We start from the raw sequence: 16,458 nt of genomic DNA, 5'->3' as shown, positions 1-16,458 counted from the left end.
GTCAGGCCTGCCTATGTGGGCTGCTGATGGAGCCTCTCCAGCCTCCACAAAGAGAACCTCTCTCTACCGAGACTTGCTTCACTTAAGCCTGGGGACTTGCAGCGTCTTGTCTGAGTCCCCTCTCTGACCAGCTTCCACCTAGTAGCAGCTGGGAATCTGCTCCCTTCTTGCTCTTAAAGAAAAGGTTTCATTTGGTTATTTATTCACTGTAGGAAATTAGGAAAATCCTGAAAAGCACCAGAGGGGGGAAAAAGTCATACATAATTACGAAACCTTGAGATAATCTTTTAAAACAGCTTGACGTATTTCCTTCACATTCAAAGTGTTTTTCAGAGGCCTGTTGATCCCAGCCTGCTACCAGCTCCTGACTCACCAGCATGGTTGTGTTCACAGACAGGCCCACGCAAGGAGCTACCGACAGAAGGTACAGGAAAGTATGACCTGGCACCCACTATGTCCTAGAAGCTTCTCCTTTTATTCTCGTGGGTGAAGACTTTCTCCTCAAAGTGGCCCCCACAACACTGTGTCCTGCCACCTTCCAGCCTCAAGTGAAAGTCAGAATTTTGGAGCCAACTTTTGGAGAAATTTGGAGAATTGATACAGAAAAATTGATATGCCCTTTTCTCCCTGAATTTCTTATCCTGAGCATAATGCTGATTTGGTTTAAATCTGAGCCTGGCTCTTTTAGAAGCCAGGCACCACACCGAGGCTAGTATGGGGTATATAGTTACCACCCTGGTAATTATCCAGGCCATAAATCACCCAACCCCTATCCCTTTAGACTGTCCAATAGAAATATAACAAGAGCTGTATGTGTAATTTAAAAATTTTAGTAGCCACATAAAAAAGTAAAAAGGAACAAGTGAAATTAATTTTACTGACATTTTATTTAACCCATGATATTAAAAATACTATTGTAATCAATATTAAAAATATTACTAATGAGGTATTTTACCTTCTTTTTTTGTGCTAAGTCTTTGACATCTGGTATTTATTTTACCCTCACAGCACATCTCAATTTGGAGCAGCCACAGTTCAAGTACTCAATAGTCACAAGTGGCCAGTGGCCGCCATATTGGACAGCATAGTTCCAGACCAATTTTAGCTCCATTCAGTGACCTGTAGCAGCCTCCCTGACCATATTCCCATGCTCAGGTCATTTCCCAGCCAGTCCTGAATGCTCCAAGGGTGGGAGAAATGGAGAAAGGGCCTTTTTGCACACTGAACAGGACCTGCCCTCCAGCATACTGGTTGGCAAGGAGCTTGAGCTGACGAGAGTCTCTGCAGATCTGGTGATGGAGCGTTCAGCATCGTCTCCACATGTGAGCACAGATCACCCTCAGGGAAGGCAGGAGAAGCAGATCCCACTCCCTTGGCAAAGCCCTCCCGGTGGCTTCCTATTGCATACGCAATCACGTTCAAACTCCATAGTGTGCCTCCTGCACCGACTTACCTGATCTCCAACTTTATTTCTCATGACTCCCCTGTGGGGCCTTAGTTAAAGCCAAGCCAAAGCAACCGGGCACCCCACGGCATGCTTGGCATTTCCTGCCTCCATATTCTTGGATATGCCATTTGTTCCCAGCTAGAACGTCCTCATCTACGAAATTCCCACCCAATTCTGAAGGCCCAGTGCTTCTTCTCTTCCTGGAACCTTCTTTAATGACTCCTGCTGGAAGGGTCTTCATCCTCCTCTGATAGCTATAATGCACTTACCAGCAATAACCAGGTCCAGTGGCTTTGTATTTCAGGACATGCCTTATTAACTTTTTACTTTAGGTTGTAAACACCCAAAGGGCAAGGGCCAGAGTCTTAGGTAACAATAATAACAATAAATGACAGTTAAATGTCTATTAGCACTTACTGTGTTCCGGGCACTGTGCTAAGCACTTTTCAATTAATCCTCACAACAACCCTGGGAAATTATTCCCATTTTATAGGTGAGAAAACGGAGGCGAGAGAGGTAACTTACCCAGTCACATGGCCAAGTGTGGCTTCAAGCCCAGGCAGTCTGGCTGCAGAGCCTAACCATTTCCCCCACAACCCGCCCTCCACCACCTCCCTGGCTGTGGCTGTTCCTTCTCTACCTCGGGCTGCGAACTTGGTAGACAGTAAATACACATTTAGTTATATGTCAACTACTTGGGGTTTTTCCCATAGGATCTAACAGAGTGTTAGGCACATAATAGAGATTTAATAGATTTCAAAATTAATGCCCTGCACCTGCTCAGCCACCATGGGACTGGACATTCCTTGCACAGCCATGGCGTGGCTCCTCCTCTGTATCTCAGCCCCTCCTCAGCACCCACAGCTCGAGCTGTGCCAGCCAACGCAGCTCCATAACTAGATGCCAGCTTTCTTCTCAGCCTTGGTGCACACCTTGTACAACAGAAGACATGGACCAGACAGTGGGACGCAAAGAAGGTCCCCACTAGACACAAGTGAATCCCCTCATTTCTATCAACCTTATCTGCTTGTGTAGGGCTCTTATCACTAAGAGGCAATTTAATCCTCCCTCCTGGAACCAGAAAGTCTCATACCCATTCCCCAGGGAGCTGAGATAAGACCAAAGTTTAGGATTACTCTTTGATAAGAGCCTTGTTTAAACAAGATCGCATATAAAAGCTGGTCTGATCCCCACACCCTTCTCCCCTCTGCTCCCCTCTCTCCTTTCTTCACCTTTTGCTTGGGAGATTGCAAGATTGTGCAATGCACCCCAGAGACTGGGCTCTGGCAGACCTCATGCAAATTGCTTTCCAACACACAAATCTGTTTCCCAGCCCTCTTTGTGAGTCCTCCTCCCCGAGGCCTCGCCCTTACCTCCTCCCTGGGAGTTGACAACTCGGGGCTCCCCCGGGGCCGATTGCTCAGATGTGTTTCTGGGCACTTGCAATTGGCACTTGCTCATTTACATTTTGAAACTAGAGGGATGTTCAACACTGGTTGGCTTCACATCCTGTGAATTGCCCAACCCTGGTTAGAAAACGCAGATGATAGCAACCTGGGAAAACTGCCCTCCTGAAATAGCACAGCCCTACAGCATTTTGGCAACAGGCTTTGCTGTGGTGAAGCTTCTGGCTCTGTGACGGTGGAAACACCCAGGGGTGTACATAGCAAGGAGAAAAGGCCACTTGTGCCACTATTAGTTTTCGGGGTGGCGGGCTCATTTGCCTGCCCGCACCAAAGTGTCGGTTGTATTTTTCAGTTTTGTTTAAACTTCAGATAAAACTGTAAACACCATGGGTTGAGGCCCTTTGTCCTGCTTTTGAGCTGAGAGAGTTCCTTCCTCCCCCCACCTTTTAGTGACCTAGCCCTCTGTCTCAGCACTGTCCTCCCTGGCCCCTCTTCTGAAGACCAGTCCCCTCGGCTGCAAAGTGGAGGTAAGGCCACTGCAGCCTCAAGAGCTGGGAGGGTTGAATGAGGCCACAAAGCCCCGCACCTGGCACCATGCCTGCCCACGACAGGTCCACACTATCTCAGGACCACAATTAGGATGGGGTGTTGCAGGCCACTGTGGGTGCATGCAGTGACGCAGGCTGCAGGCGGTGGGGGACCCTCTTGGCACTTGCCCTCCACATAGATACCTGGCAGGCTGCCCCAGCTCCAGGGAGGGCCTCGGGAGCTTCAGGGAGAAGCGGCCAGCTCCCAGGACCGGTCCCTGATTGCAGGATCCAGGCCAGGGCCCGGCAGCCCTTTGGCACAGGACTTTCTGTACATTCCACAGCAACTGAAAGGGCTTTTGTCCCCACGCAGGAAGAACAAAACACAAAGGCAATTGTGTGTCTCTTTGCAGGCCCACACAGCAGGCTCAGAAAGAGAAACTTCTTTCCCTAAGAGGCCAGCTTTGCCTGAGCGGCGGCAGTCACAAATGTGGTCACCCAGCCACACAACTCGGGAGCAGTGTGGTATCTGAGTTCCCACGTGTGTGGCAGAGTGCGCATCACACCCACAGTACACACACACACACAAACCCCAACAAACTGCTCCTGCCCGGACTTTCAGGGCTGTGAGTCACAGATGCCACATCTGCGAGGGGCATCCGCCCACCCGCTTCAGGAGCTTACAGCTTTATTATTTCTCTTTTCCAGGTGAGGCTACAAAGGCCCAGAGGGTCCTATGACTTGTCACGGGTCACATCGCTACTCCCACGAAGAAGGTAGGAGCATCAGAGAAAGATCCATTTTTAAGTTTGTCCTGGGGCCCCTTGGAAAGCATGGTTATTCATGGCCTTTTGAGAGGGTTGCAATGCCAGCCTGCCCTGGGGAGAGCAATTGCATGGAAGGAGTAATTGTGAGTGGGGGAGGGTGGATCTCGCCTTTTGCCATTTTCTCCCTCCTTATTTCCCCCTTTCTCTTGTAATTGCCATAATAGGAGACTGAAGATTTGGAGGGGCAGGGGGATTAAAATTCATTTGTTAAAGGAAAAAGCTTTTCTTATCAAATGAAATTATTATGCATCATTTTATTGCACCCTGTGAATGGAATAATCCAACCCATTTTCCTGCAGGCTTGGCTGCCAGCAAGCTCAGGGCTGAGTTTTGTGAATCAGTTAGGGCAATTTATTCATCCCAGGCATGCTTGCTGCTCCTATAGGTGTCTGCTCTGGTTTTTGTTTTTATGTCTTGTGTCTTCTTGTATCCCGAATTCAAATATCGTAAGCAATCTTTGAGCTGTGCAAAAAAACTTTCCTTGACCTGGAGGAGTTGGGAAATCTAAGTATTATTTCTGGCTCTGCCTGACTGATCAGTTCTACCTTGAGCAAGTCATCCCCTCTCCCTGGGCCTCATTTCCTCCTTTGTGAGACACAAGGATCGACCTGCCCACGCCTGCCAAGCCCGCCTGTCCCAGCATCACCCGGGTCCCTCGTTAAACACACAGATTCCCAGGCCCCTTCCCTGGATGGGGAACGAGACTGCAACCTGTATCTTTAAACCAAGCACCCCAGTGAATTCTTATTTTCTGGCAAATTTGGAAAACTCTAACACCAAATGGTTCCTAAGGTCTTGTTCTACACTATGATCTGTAATTTATATAAATAATTCTTTAGAAAGATGAAGTATGACAATGATTTTGAAATTATATGTCTTGTATTTACTGAAGATCGTTTATTATGATCCTCAGTTTTCATTTATAAACACACAAGGGGCACACTTTGTATTTCTCTTTGCAAAATAAAAACCCCACCCAGGTGGTCATTCTTCAGGCCGCTTTCTGTTGGATTCTGATGAGGGTCAGCCCTCCCGCTCCTGCCCGTGGAGGCTGTGCTTCTTTGGGAGCTCAACAAATGTTTCCCTAGACACTTGCTTGACTCCCTCCCTCGCCACCCTCCCTTGGGTGTTTACTCAAATGTCACCTAGCAGGAAGGCCTTCCGTGGGCTGATATCGCAGCTCCCTCTGCATTTTCCATCCTCCTTCCCAGCTTTGTTCTCCCTTAGCCCCCATCACTATCAACCTACTGAATATTTCACGACATATCTTGTTTGTCCGGCTTTGTGTGGCTCTTCTCACACAACTGGCCTCTGTGATGTTTAAAATAAATGAGCAGTGAATTAGGGGGAAATGGTTATGCATGCTCTAAACTGCAGAACATTTAAAATAAACACATAGAAAGAAGAAAGAGCTGTAGCTGACACAGAAAGCTCAGAAGTGTCAGGCATTGTTCTCAGTGCCTTTGCATCGATCAACTTACTGAATCTCACAACACCCTGCAGAAGCAAAACCTTGCTGTGTTTCCAAAGTCAGGAAACATTTCCTATACCACAGTCAGGCGAAACAAAACAAAAACAAAAACAAAACACAAAATGTGTTGCATCCTGAAGTAAACAAAAAATAACAGTCTCAACCATGACTGATGGTGGTACCCAAATAACAAAACCTCGATTATTTCCTGGGAACCTAGACTCTTTAACAAAAACAGTTCTATCCCCGATTTTTGCTCTGCTGATGTCTAAAGATGTGGTGACCTTTGTGAACATAATAATCGTGGGAGAAGGTGGTTGTTTTTCCGTGATGCGCAGACTAATGTAAACTTGGTAGCTACATTATTTTTCTGGTTGCCATAACAAATGACCACAAACTTTGTGGCTTGAAACAACAGAAATTTATTTTCTCACAGTTCTGGAGGCCAGAAGTCCAAAATTAAGGTGTCAGCAGGGCCGTCCTCCCTCTGAAGTCTCCGCAAGTGAATCCTTCCTTGCCTTTCCCAGTTTCTGGTGGTTCCAGGTGTTCCTGGCTTATGGCTGCATCACTCACGGCTCCGCCTCCGTCATGGCCTTCTCCTCTGTCCCCCTTGTCTTCTCCTCTTCTGTCTCTTCTAAGGCACTTGTCATTGGATGTAGGGCCCACCTGGATGATCTCATCTTGAGATCCTTAAATTGATTACATCTGTAAAAACCCTTTTTCCCATTAAGGTCACATTCACAGGTTCTAGGGGTGAAGACATGGACATACCTTTTGGGGGGAGGGATGTCACCATTCTCCCCACTCCAGTAGCCTTGGTAATTTTACACATTTGTTTGTTTGCTTACTTAAATACTACTGTTATGTTTGCATATTTGGAGAGCCATTTCTGAAGTCTGACTCTCCTGCACTCTTTGCAAGTAAATTTTCTTTCCTTTTCTAAACGTCTATCTCAGTTGTTCTTTGACAAACTATCATGTAGGTTTGCTCTATTATTATCTCTGTTTTAGAGATGAGGAGACTGAGGTACAGAGAGGTTGAATGACGTGTGAATTACATAAATTCACACAGTCTGCACCAAATGCGCCCTCACCCATAACTTAGCCACTCCAAAGATAACCAGCATTAACCCCTTGATGTTTAAACTTCCATTCCTTTTCCCTTACAGGTGTATTTATTTTATTTTGACAGAATAAGACTCAAACTGCTTCCATTTCACTAAATATTCTTCAGCCCAGTTTTTAGTGGCTGCCACCTTCCATCACTCAGTGTTATTGGTCTTACAGCTTTCAGTTCAGCACACCTGCTTGCAGCCTTTCTATGTGCAAAGTGCTGCCATGTTGGGGAAGAGAGATGAAAAGGCCACGGTTTCTCTCCTTCAGCAGCTTGCTGGCTAGTGTGTGATTCTTGAGCCTGGCTGTGTACTAGAATCATCAGAAGAGCTTTTAATATACGCTCAGCCACCCTACCTCAGACTAGCTACCTCTGACTCCCCGGAGCAGGGGCCTGGGCATCAGCATATTTAAAGCTCCCAGGTGATCTCAGTGTCCAGTCAGGGTTGAGATCTCAGGGCCAAGGGCCACAAGCCCCCCCAGACATGCTAACATCCATTCTCTCTGAAGCCCCTTTCCTGCCTCCTGGGCCCACAGGCCAGCTACTTCCCCTGGTCTGCCAGACCACAGAACTCTCTGGATGGTGAATTAACCCCTTAGGTCCTGCACTTATGCCCTGCTGACTTCAGCAGCAACAGCCGCAGGCTCAGGGGCCTTCTCCCCACATGGATTACCCTGTTCTTCCCGCTCTTCTCTCTGTGTCTTTGGCGGAGGAAAGGGGCAGGATAGAAGCGAGTGGTTCAGGAGAGACATCACAGGTCTGGGAATCAGAAGGCCTGGCCTTTCGTCCTTCTCTCAGATCCCCTGTGATTCCGGCCCAGTCACTTGGCCTCATTAGAAGATGGCAAAACCATGAACAACTAGCTTGCGCCATTCAATACCTGTAACCAGATGGGTCAGTTCTGAGTTTCAGGGAAATTCATAAATTTGTAAAGTGACCACAGATGCCGCTGGTCCATAGCGTGACTTTGTAAAAATCCAGATGAATTCTGGATTTCAGCAGTCCCTCAACTGCAAGATCTCATGCAAGGAGCAACTGGAACAATTGTACCTGACCTGAAAGGAGCTCATCTTAAACGAATTTAACTGACAAAGAAAACGCTGGACCTGTTCCTTCACCTGAGATGCAATGAAGGGACTACGAATAGAAGAGGGCGGAGGAGAGAGAGGAGGCTCCAAGAGCCGCTGCAGAAACTCATGCAGCTTCAAATGCATCCTGTGTGAGGCTGGGCAAGTCATGCAGCAGGCTGCCCAGCGTGCACACTCCCAGCAGTCCACGGGGCTGAGAGCTGGTTTGTAAACCTAGCAATACGGGCTGACTTGCCCACATTTGCGGCTTTGCAGAGAGAGGCTGTAAAATAAACAGTGACAATTAAACGAATCACTGCAGCTGCAGATGCTAACCTTCCTGCGATGGGGCGGAACCCAGCGGAACATTTGTGAAACTGGGCAACTTTGCTCTGGGATATTTCCATTCCCACGCTGCTTTTATCTCCCCTCCTTTATACTCATTTAACTTGTGTGTGTGTGTATGTGTGTGAGGAACATTGTCCCTGAGCTAACACCTGTACCAATCTTCCTCTATTTTGTATGATGCCTCCACAGCATGGCTTGATGAGCCGTGTGTAGATCCACTCCCAGGATCCGAACCAGTGAACCCCGGGTCACTGAAGCAGAGCATGTGAACTTAATCACTCAGCCACGGGGCCGCCCCCCAGTCTTCCTCTTTTTGCTTGAGGAAGATTGTTGCTGAGCTAACATCTGTGCCAATCTTCCTCTATTTTATGTGGGATACTGCCACAGTGTGGCTTGACGAGTGGTGCTAAGTCCACACCCAGGATCTGAACCTGTGAAACCTGGGCTGCCAAAGCGGACCATGTGAACTTAACCACCACACAGAGTATCAGGCATATAGTATGTGCTCAATAAAAGCAGATTCTATCATCCTTCTCTCTGGAAAGGTTCAGCTTTCATTTATTTAAGCCCTAGCATAAATTCAAATCATATCTTCCTTTTCCTATATGTCTGGCTACTAACACTTTTTATTGTTAAAAATCATCTTCCGTACTTCAAAAGCAGTGCATGTTAATTTGCTAAAAACCCAGAGAAGCAAAAAGAAAACATAAAAAATACAACAACCCCACCATCTGCACATTTACAATATCAACCACTTGTTGAGCGGTATAAGCTAGGCAATGTGCTAAGCCCATTATGTGCATTTTAAAATTTTATCCTCACAACCCTATAAAATAGATATGATTTCCATCTCCATCTAACAAATGATTAAACAAAGTCTCAGAGAGGCTAGGTGCACTGCCCAAGTTCACACAGCCAATAGGAGCAAAGCTGGGATTTGCACCCAGGTCTCCCAACCAGGACTGCAAGGTTCATTCCTGTGTAAGGAACTTTTAGACAGCAGAGAGGATATCTGGGAGCTGGGGAGCTCTTTCCAGGGCCCAGAAATCTCAATTCTTCAACAGCCTCCCCCTCCAGAGTTCCCTGCCTGGCTGGCCGCCCCTGGCCATACCCCCTGCCCATGTGTGCCGGCCTCTGCAGCTGCTTCCGCTATACCAGCTGCAGCAGCAACATATTTGCATGTAGCCCTGTGGGGGCTACTACAGAGCACGGACAGAACTCTCGCTGGTAGAGCTGCTGACACAAGGGCCAGAGGTCCTGCCCATCACTATCTTGCAGGGTGACCTTGGACAAGTCCCTTAAAGTCCCCATCTCTCAGGGGAATAATAGCAATCAGTTTTTCCTGTGGTTCTAAAGGAAGTATACAAGGTCACCAGATCGTTTCATATAACAGGTACTGAGATGACTAAAGGCAGGAATAATCTGTATACAACATGTTTACAATGTTCAAAGGGCGTATGATGACTTGAGATTATGAGAATGCGTGTGGGCAGACCCACCAATATCAAAGGCACCTAAGTCATGAAACAGGAATAGGCAAATGCGTATTGATCGGACAAGTGACACCATGCAAACTCAGAGGAGGGAGGCTCCATGTGACATTGGATGGGGGGAAGCTGGAACCCTGAGGGGTGGGACTGAGACTGGGCTGGAGTCTGGGCTGAAAACAGAATCCCCACTTCTCGTCTGATCTGGTGGAACCCTTCCTGGAAGGCGCTGAGTTCCGTGATTCTGGTCGGTCTGTTTTGGAGAGTTTCTGGAACCTCAGGAGACACCCCATAGGCTTTGCCTCTCTGAACCTCAGAGTAAGAAGACTAAACTGAGAAACAGGAGGAGAGGGTGGGCCAGGGCTTGGGTGCTCAAAACCTGGGGAGCGGGTCCTGCCGAGTTCCCCGTCTGAGCATGGTCAGCCCAACCAGCCCAGAGGGCTCACATCAAGCTGCTCATTGATCAGCCTCATGGCTTTCTTGATCTAATGCCCTGAGGTTTTAAACAGCCAGCTTCTGCAACAAGAAGAAGAAAGTACTGGATTTCTCCTGGGTTTCAATAAGCTCCTAAAACAATACCGTTTCTGTTTCAGATGATGATACCCTGAAATGATCTGCCCGTCCCTATGGCTTCTCAGGTACCCAGTCAATAATTAATTTGACCAACCAACATTCTTGGAGATGCCACTGAAGACCCAGCGCTGGGCCTGTGAGGACACCCAGAGGTTCACAACCTTGTCCGTGTCCTCAAGGAGTTCAGCATCCACATGGTGTTTGAGTCACCTTGGAGCTCAGCACGGGCACAGGAGAAAAACAGTACAGGAAATATTTCCCTCAGTGTCAGCTTGAGCAAAATACCACCCCTGATGACATTTGCCTGTGTCTGGAAATGTTTACACCGGGATTGCACTGTATGGAGCATTACACCACATAAATTTGCCTTTGCAGGTTGTGTTGTCCTTGCATGTTTCCAAGGGCTGAGAAAGGCAAGGCAGGGAACATTCATGATGTCCTGCTGTGGGTCAGCGCTGTGCCCGCAGCCTCACAGGTGTTACTGCACCCTCACCACCACCTGGTGGGAAGCATCATTATCCCCACTCTGGTGTGGGGAGCTTGCAGCTCTGAGGAGCACTGAAGTGCTGTAGTTCAGGGCGGTGGAGCTGAGAGGGCAGGTTTGTGGGGGGTGGGGGGGATTAAGTTAGTAAGGTGGGTCCCAGCTCATGAAGGACCTCGGGTGCTGGCTAAGGAGTAGGACTTTCTCCTGGAAGCTACAGGAGGACACTGAAGTGTAGCAGCAAAAGTCATCTGATCAAATCTACAGGAAAGCTCTCTGGCAGCTGTGTGAGGGCTGGTGGGGACGAAGGAGGAGGGATTGCAGAACGCGCCCAGAAGAGAAGGCTCTGGAAGGGCAAATCTGTTGTCTCTCTCCTCCCCCCACCCCCCACCCCCATGCACACACAGAATAATGGTCTCTGGATTCAAATAAATCTTTTTTTTTTTTTGAGGAAGATTAGCCCTGAGCTAACATCTGCTGCCAATCCTCCTTTTTTTTTGCTGAGGAAGACTGGCCCTGAGCTAACATCCATGCCCATCTTCCTCTACTTTATATGTGGGACGCCTGCCACAGCATGGCTTGCCAAGCGGTGCAGAGGTCCGCACCCAGGATGGGAATTGGCGAACCCCGGGCTGCCGAAGTGGAACGTGCGAACTTAACCACTGTGCTGCTGGCTGGCCCCCTCAAATAAATCATTTTAATAACCCACTTTTAAATTTTAGACCCAAGTCAGTGGGCCCTGTATTAATTCAGATAATCAAAAGTTGGCTAAACTGAGCCGGCTGAGTGAGAGCAGGCTGTGCTGTGGGCCACAGCCCTGGCAAGCGGCTGCTGTGAGGACACGCTTGGAAACGTCTGCCGTCACCCCTGAGGGAGCGCAGGGGGAAGGCACTGGGATTCAGGCAGACTTGAGTTTGAATACTGGCTCGGCCATTTACTAGCCATGAGACCTTGAAAACGTCATTTAATCTCTCTGATCCTCTTTATCTCATCCGTAAAATAGATTTCATCATTCCTCTCTTGTGTGATTATGGAATTATTCAGGGTACCTAGCACATCGCTCGCACTCCGTGAATGCCAGCCAGTATCATCACTTGTGCCTGGTTTCTCAACGGTGCTGGCTCTGCCACCTTTGCTTTCCTTGTGGAGCAACACTGCCCCTCAGTGGCTGAACAGGGAATAACGACAGATCTGCTGGGTGCCCCGGCCTTGCTCTTACCTACTCCACATCCCACAAGTTAGAGGAGTCCCGGCGTCCTACACAGTCAGAGCTGACACGACTCAGACCCAGCCGGCACGCACCTCTCACGAAAACCCAAGCCCCACCCTGGTCAGCAGGTGACAGGCTCCATCGTCCCCGGTACTGGAGGACCTCAAACCCAGTGGGTTCTGAACCTTGCGCTAGGAAGAAAAGACAACTGCAAATAGCCTGGGAACAGTTTTCTACAGATAGCCGTGACCTCCAACCCCGCCCTCCATGTCCCCAAGAATACTGGGAGTTAAAAGCAAAATACCAGTGGCGCAGCCAGGCAGCCCCCAGAAAAAGAAGGAAGGAAGCCATTCAACAAACCCTCCCTGGGCACCCTCCAGGCCCCTGGTCCCATGCATGGGGGCAGGCACGACGGCCACCAAAACAAAGCCCTGCCTGCAGGAAGCTGACTATGGAGTAGGGAAAGGACATTAACCCGACAATCACCCATCCACGTAACTACAGACTATAGCAAGGCTAAGAAGGAAAGGGTCAGGGTGCTGACTCCACACAGGACAAGGTAATGTGTGCTCCCTGCTGCTCCCATGGGCCTCATGAACACTCTGTCGGTTGAGGTGCTGCCTCTGGGCTCTGTGCACACAGCACACATTTAACTGTTCGCTGCTTTTGAAGGTGAGCCCATGTGGCTCTGGGCTGTCTACCCCTCAAGCTGGTACACAGGGGTCAGGGAAGTCCCCAAAGGATGCACAGGCATTAATAAGTGCTGGTTAAAAAAAAGAACATTCCCAGAAGCAGGGACAGTTTGTTCGATTGTACTGAGGTGGGATCCCATGGGGCATGTTTGGAGCTCGGAGAGTGGTAGAGGTGACACTGGAGCAGAAGGCAGCGGCCAGGCCATCAGGCACTGGGGGCGATAATCAGAAGTGAGGCCTTGATCCTAAGAACAGTGGGAAGCCACATTCAGTGCCCCTGTATCCCTGCCACCCACCCACCCACCCACCCCCAGGGACAAGCCTCCACCCCTCGATGCCCAGGGTGCCTCCGTCAAGTCTTTTCTGGACTCCATTCTTTTTTTCCCTTGTTCCAGTAGCATCCTATCAAATTGTGTCTGAGAGTTTTTTCCATTTCCTGCCTTCATCCTCTATTTCCACAGTAAAATCCTGTTAAGTAAAAACTGGCATTCAAACCACACTCCCACTTCTCAACTGCAAAGGATTTCTTGCCAGGCCTGTGTGCCCAGCCCTGTGCTAGGCTGGGCCTGGTGATGGAAGAGAAAATATGCTCCTTCGTTACGCCTATGGGGCTTCTCATCTTGTCCTGAAACCAGGGAGTGCCTCTCAGCCAGCTGTACTATGCCATTCTGAGCCCTATCAACAGAAACAACGCTTACAAATGCTTCCTCTCTTTTAGAACATTCAGGTCCTCACAGAGGAATCAATCTGGTGGCCAGTCAGTTCGTCTGGAGAATGGCTTGTGGTGCCCAAGCAAAGAGCACTGGACCTGGAGTCCAAACACCTGGGTTTGTAACCTGGCCCTGCCATTTTTTATCCTGTGTGTCCTTAAACAAATTTCTTGACTTCTCTGGGCTTTGGTTGCTTTGTTAATAGAGCGGAGGTTAACAAGACTTTCTCTGCCTACCTTGCAGAGGGTTTATGAGGATCAAATGAGGCACCGCAGTGGTCCCAGATGAGGGTCCTGAGATGGGTGCCACTCGTGAGGACATTTTCACCATCCCACACTGAGGCAAGGAGAATAAGGACAATGGAGTGGGGCTTTTACAATGGTAGAGTGATTCAACTTAAAGGACTGGCCTTTAGTCGGAGATGGTGTCCTTCTTTGCATTAAAATTAAATTTATTTTATTTGTTTTATGAAATGATGTTAGACGATTTTTAAAATGTTCTTATTTGACAAAATAAAAAGATAGCACCTTCATTTGGGGGAATCTTACTGGTCTGTGAAACCCTGAATCCTCCTGAGTGAACCCTCTGCCAACCCCCCAGATGTGCTCTTGCTGTTTTCCCTTACGGCCCTGCCTCTTGGACTCCTGGCCACAGCCTGTGTCCTTAGGGGTGGGTTTGTCACCCTGGCCTTGAAAGCGCAGATTCCGGAATCAGACCGTTAGGGCTTACTTACCAGTTGTGCCACTTTCTAGCTGTGTATGATCTTGGACACGTTGGCATGTTCTCTTGTGCTTGAGTCTCTGTGTCTATGACACATGTGCATTCACAGTGAAGATTAAACGCGAGGCACGCAGAACAGCACGTGGCACATACAGGCACTCAACGAACGTTAGCCGTGATTGTTTGATTATTGTTCCTCCCAGCCCCAGTTCACCAGGTCACAGCTGCCTGTGCCGAGTCTTAAGCCATTATACCCTCCACTTCTCCATCTTCAAGGCCTTTTTATTATTTTATTTTATTTTTTTAAGATTTTATTGTTCCTTTTTCTCCCCATAGCCCCCTGGTACATAGTTGTGTATTTTTAGTTGTGGGTCTTTCTAGTTGTGGCATGTGGGACGCTGCCTCAGCATGGCTTGATGAGCGGCGCCATGTCCGCACCCAGGATTCGAACCAGCGAAACCCTGGGCCGCCACAGCAGAGCGCGTGAACTTAATCACTCGGCCACGGGGCTGGCCCCCTTCAAAGGCCTTTTTAGATCTGCCTTTCGGGCCAAGAAGCCATTGACTTCTGGAAAATTCTTAGAAGGGAAACGTACAGAACTGTTCCTAATAAGCAGAAAGAAGAAGAGGGGCTTTAACTGTGCTTTTCTTTTTCATCTAAAACTCTGCTCATTGACTTGCAAATGAGGAATTGCTTCCAGGTTCCTGGCCAGCGTTTGCCACAGCTAAGCCAGGAGTGAACTTGGAAGCCGAGAACCTGGGAGAGGCACCTGTTCGGCAGAGGCAGGGGTTTTTTGTTTTGTTTGTTTTTTTCAGGGAAACTTTTTCTACTTCAATATTCCTTATTTGGGACACAGACTGACAATCCCTTCCACTCATGCAGGGAAGTGTGCTCCCAGTCATTTGCTAAGAAGACACGGCAGCATCTGCCTCCCTTGTGACTGTAAGAGCGCAGGGAGCCGGAGTGTGCGCGTGCCTCGAAGGCTTTCGTTCCTATAAAAGAAGACAGAGCCTGTCCCTGGGTTGAGGCCAGCCCAGCCAGGTTTTAGCGTAAGAGAAGACACATAGTCCTGGGCGCCTAGAACAAGCTGAAAATGCCAGCTAGTCCCCAACTCCATACTCTGGGCATCAGCAACAGTTGCCATTGGTAGAGATGGGCAGAGGTACTGTGCTTCTGCTCTTGCATATGGCTCATGGTATCTGCATAAGTGGAAGTCAGAAGTTCGTAAGCAAAGAGTTTCCATATTTCTTTTGTACTTTGAATGACATAAATAACGGGCACCTTAGTTTTTTTGTTAGACTCTCTATTATAACCCCTAAATGCCCTAGAAAGCATGCAGAGGGTTTTGCCTTTCAGAGTTGCTTTAATCCAGGCCTGGCTCCCTTCATCTGTGGTTCCCCAGGTCCTGCCCTCCTCCCTGTGCTGCCTGCACCCCCGGCCTGGCGTCCAAATGGCTCAGTCAGGCCATCAGTGTCCCCAGGAAAGAGGAAACGAGACAAGTCTAGCCCAACAAGAGTCCAGAGAGCCACCCTGATTGGACAGCTCTCCCCACCTGGAATGTTCTTCCTGCAGGTTCCTCGTAATGAATGCCACCCCTAAGCTGCGCCCACCTGAAGGCCCCACAGAAGGGCTCCAACCTCCTCCGAAGCACACAGCTCCTGCTCCTGTGGCTCCCTCAGAACCCGTGCTCCAGGTGTGAACCGCCTCGCAGGACAAAGTGATCGCCAATGAGCTGAACAACCTTCTGGTTCCCTGATTCCTTCTCAGCTCCCGCGGGAGACTGTTACACGGTTCTAGGAGGGAACAGGTGAGCTGTAGTCTGCCTTTGCACGGCTCCCTCTTCTCTCCGCAGACCCACACTTTCGCATTCTGTCTCCCCTGTGCCCTGGCTGGGCTGGGGAACTGAGCCAAATTCCGTGACCCCCACCAGGAGGGGACACGTGACTCTGGCTTCCCCAGTCCAGGCCCTAAATAGCTGAGCTCCCCAGGCCTGGAGCACGAAAGTGTGTTGATTATACTGACCGTGGGTTTTATGAGTATCCAGGAATTCAGATAAGGAGCAAGCTGAATTAATTATTAGCGAGAAATGATTCCTCATCCCCCAACTTCCTCCCTTATTCTCTCTGACCCTGACAGGAGAAGCTGCTTTCAAGAGCCACAGACGATGCAGTGGGACTTCAGCTGAAATAAATAAGAACCTGTTGAACGTGTTCTTTGCTTAATTCAACACACGTTGTTTGAGTATCTATTATGTGCCAGGAAATGTTCTGGATAGTAAAAATATTTCAATGAACAAACAGATGAAGTCACCATCCATATATGTCCTTTTTCCAGAGGGGAAAGACAGACAATAAACAAATAAATAAGTTTATTATTTAG

The 16,458-nt window shown here is 48.7% G+C and overlaps 1 long non-coding RNA gene across 3 annotated transcripts in view; it reads right to left on the bottom strand.

Annotated features, from left to right (window-relative positions):
* Window positions 1-15,937, bottom strand: part of LOC124239055 (uncharacterized) — a 35,296-nt gene extending 19,359 nt beyond the window's left edge. For 2 of the 3 annotated variants that reach the window (XR_006888507.1, XR_006888508.1), the window contains exon 1: window positions 15,690-15,821. This is a non-coding gene — a long non-coding RNA (uncharacterized LOC124239055). Of the gene's footprint in view, window positions 1-15,689 lie in introns of all 3 variants that reach the window. The other variant, XR_006888506.1, reaches the window with a different exon arrangement.
* Window positions 15,938-16,458: the final 521 nt, after the last annotated feature.

The sequence above is a fragment of the Equus quagga genome, chromosome 5 (genome assembly GCF_021613505.1).
Source record: "Equus quagga isolate Etosha38 chromosome 5, UCLA_HA_Equagga_1.0, whole genome shotgun sequence".
NCBI lineage: Eukaryota > Metazoa > Chordata > Mammalia > Perissodactyla > Equidae > Equus > Equus quagga.
The sequence above is the reverse complement of the archived record's forward strand: the minus strand, read 5'-3'. Positions and strand labels throughout refer to the sequence as shown.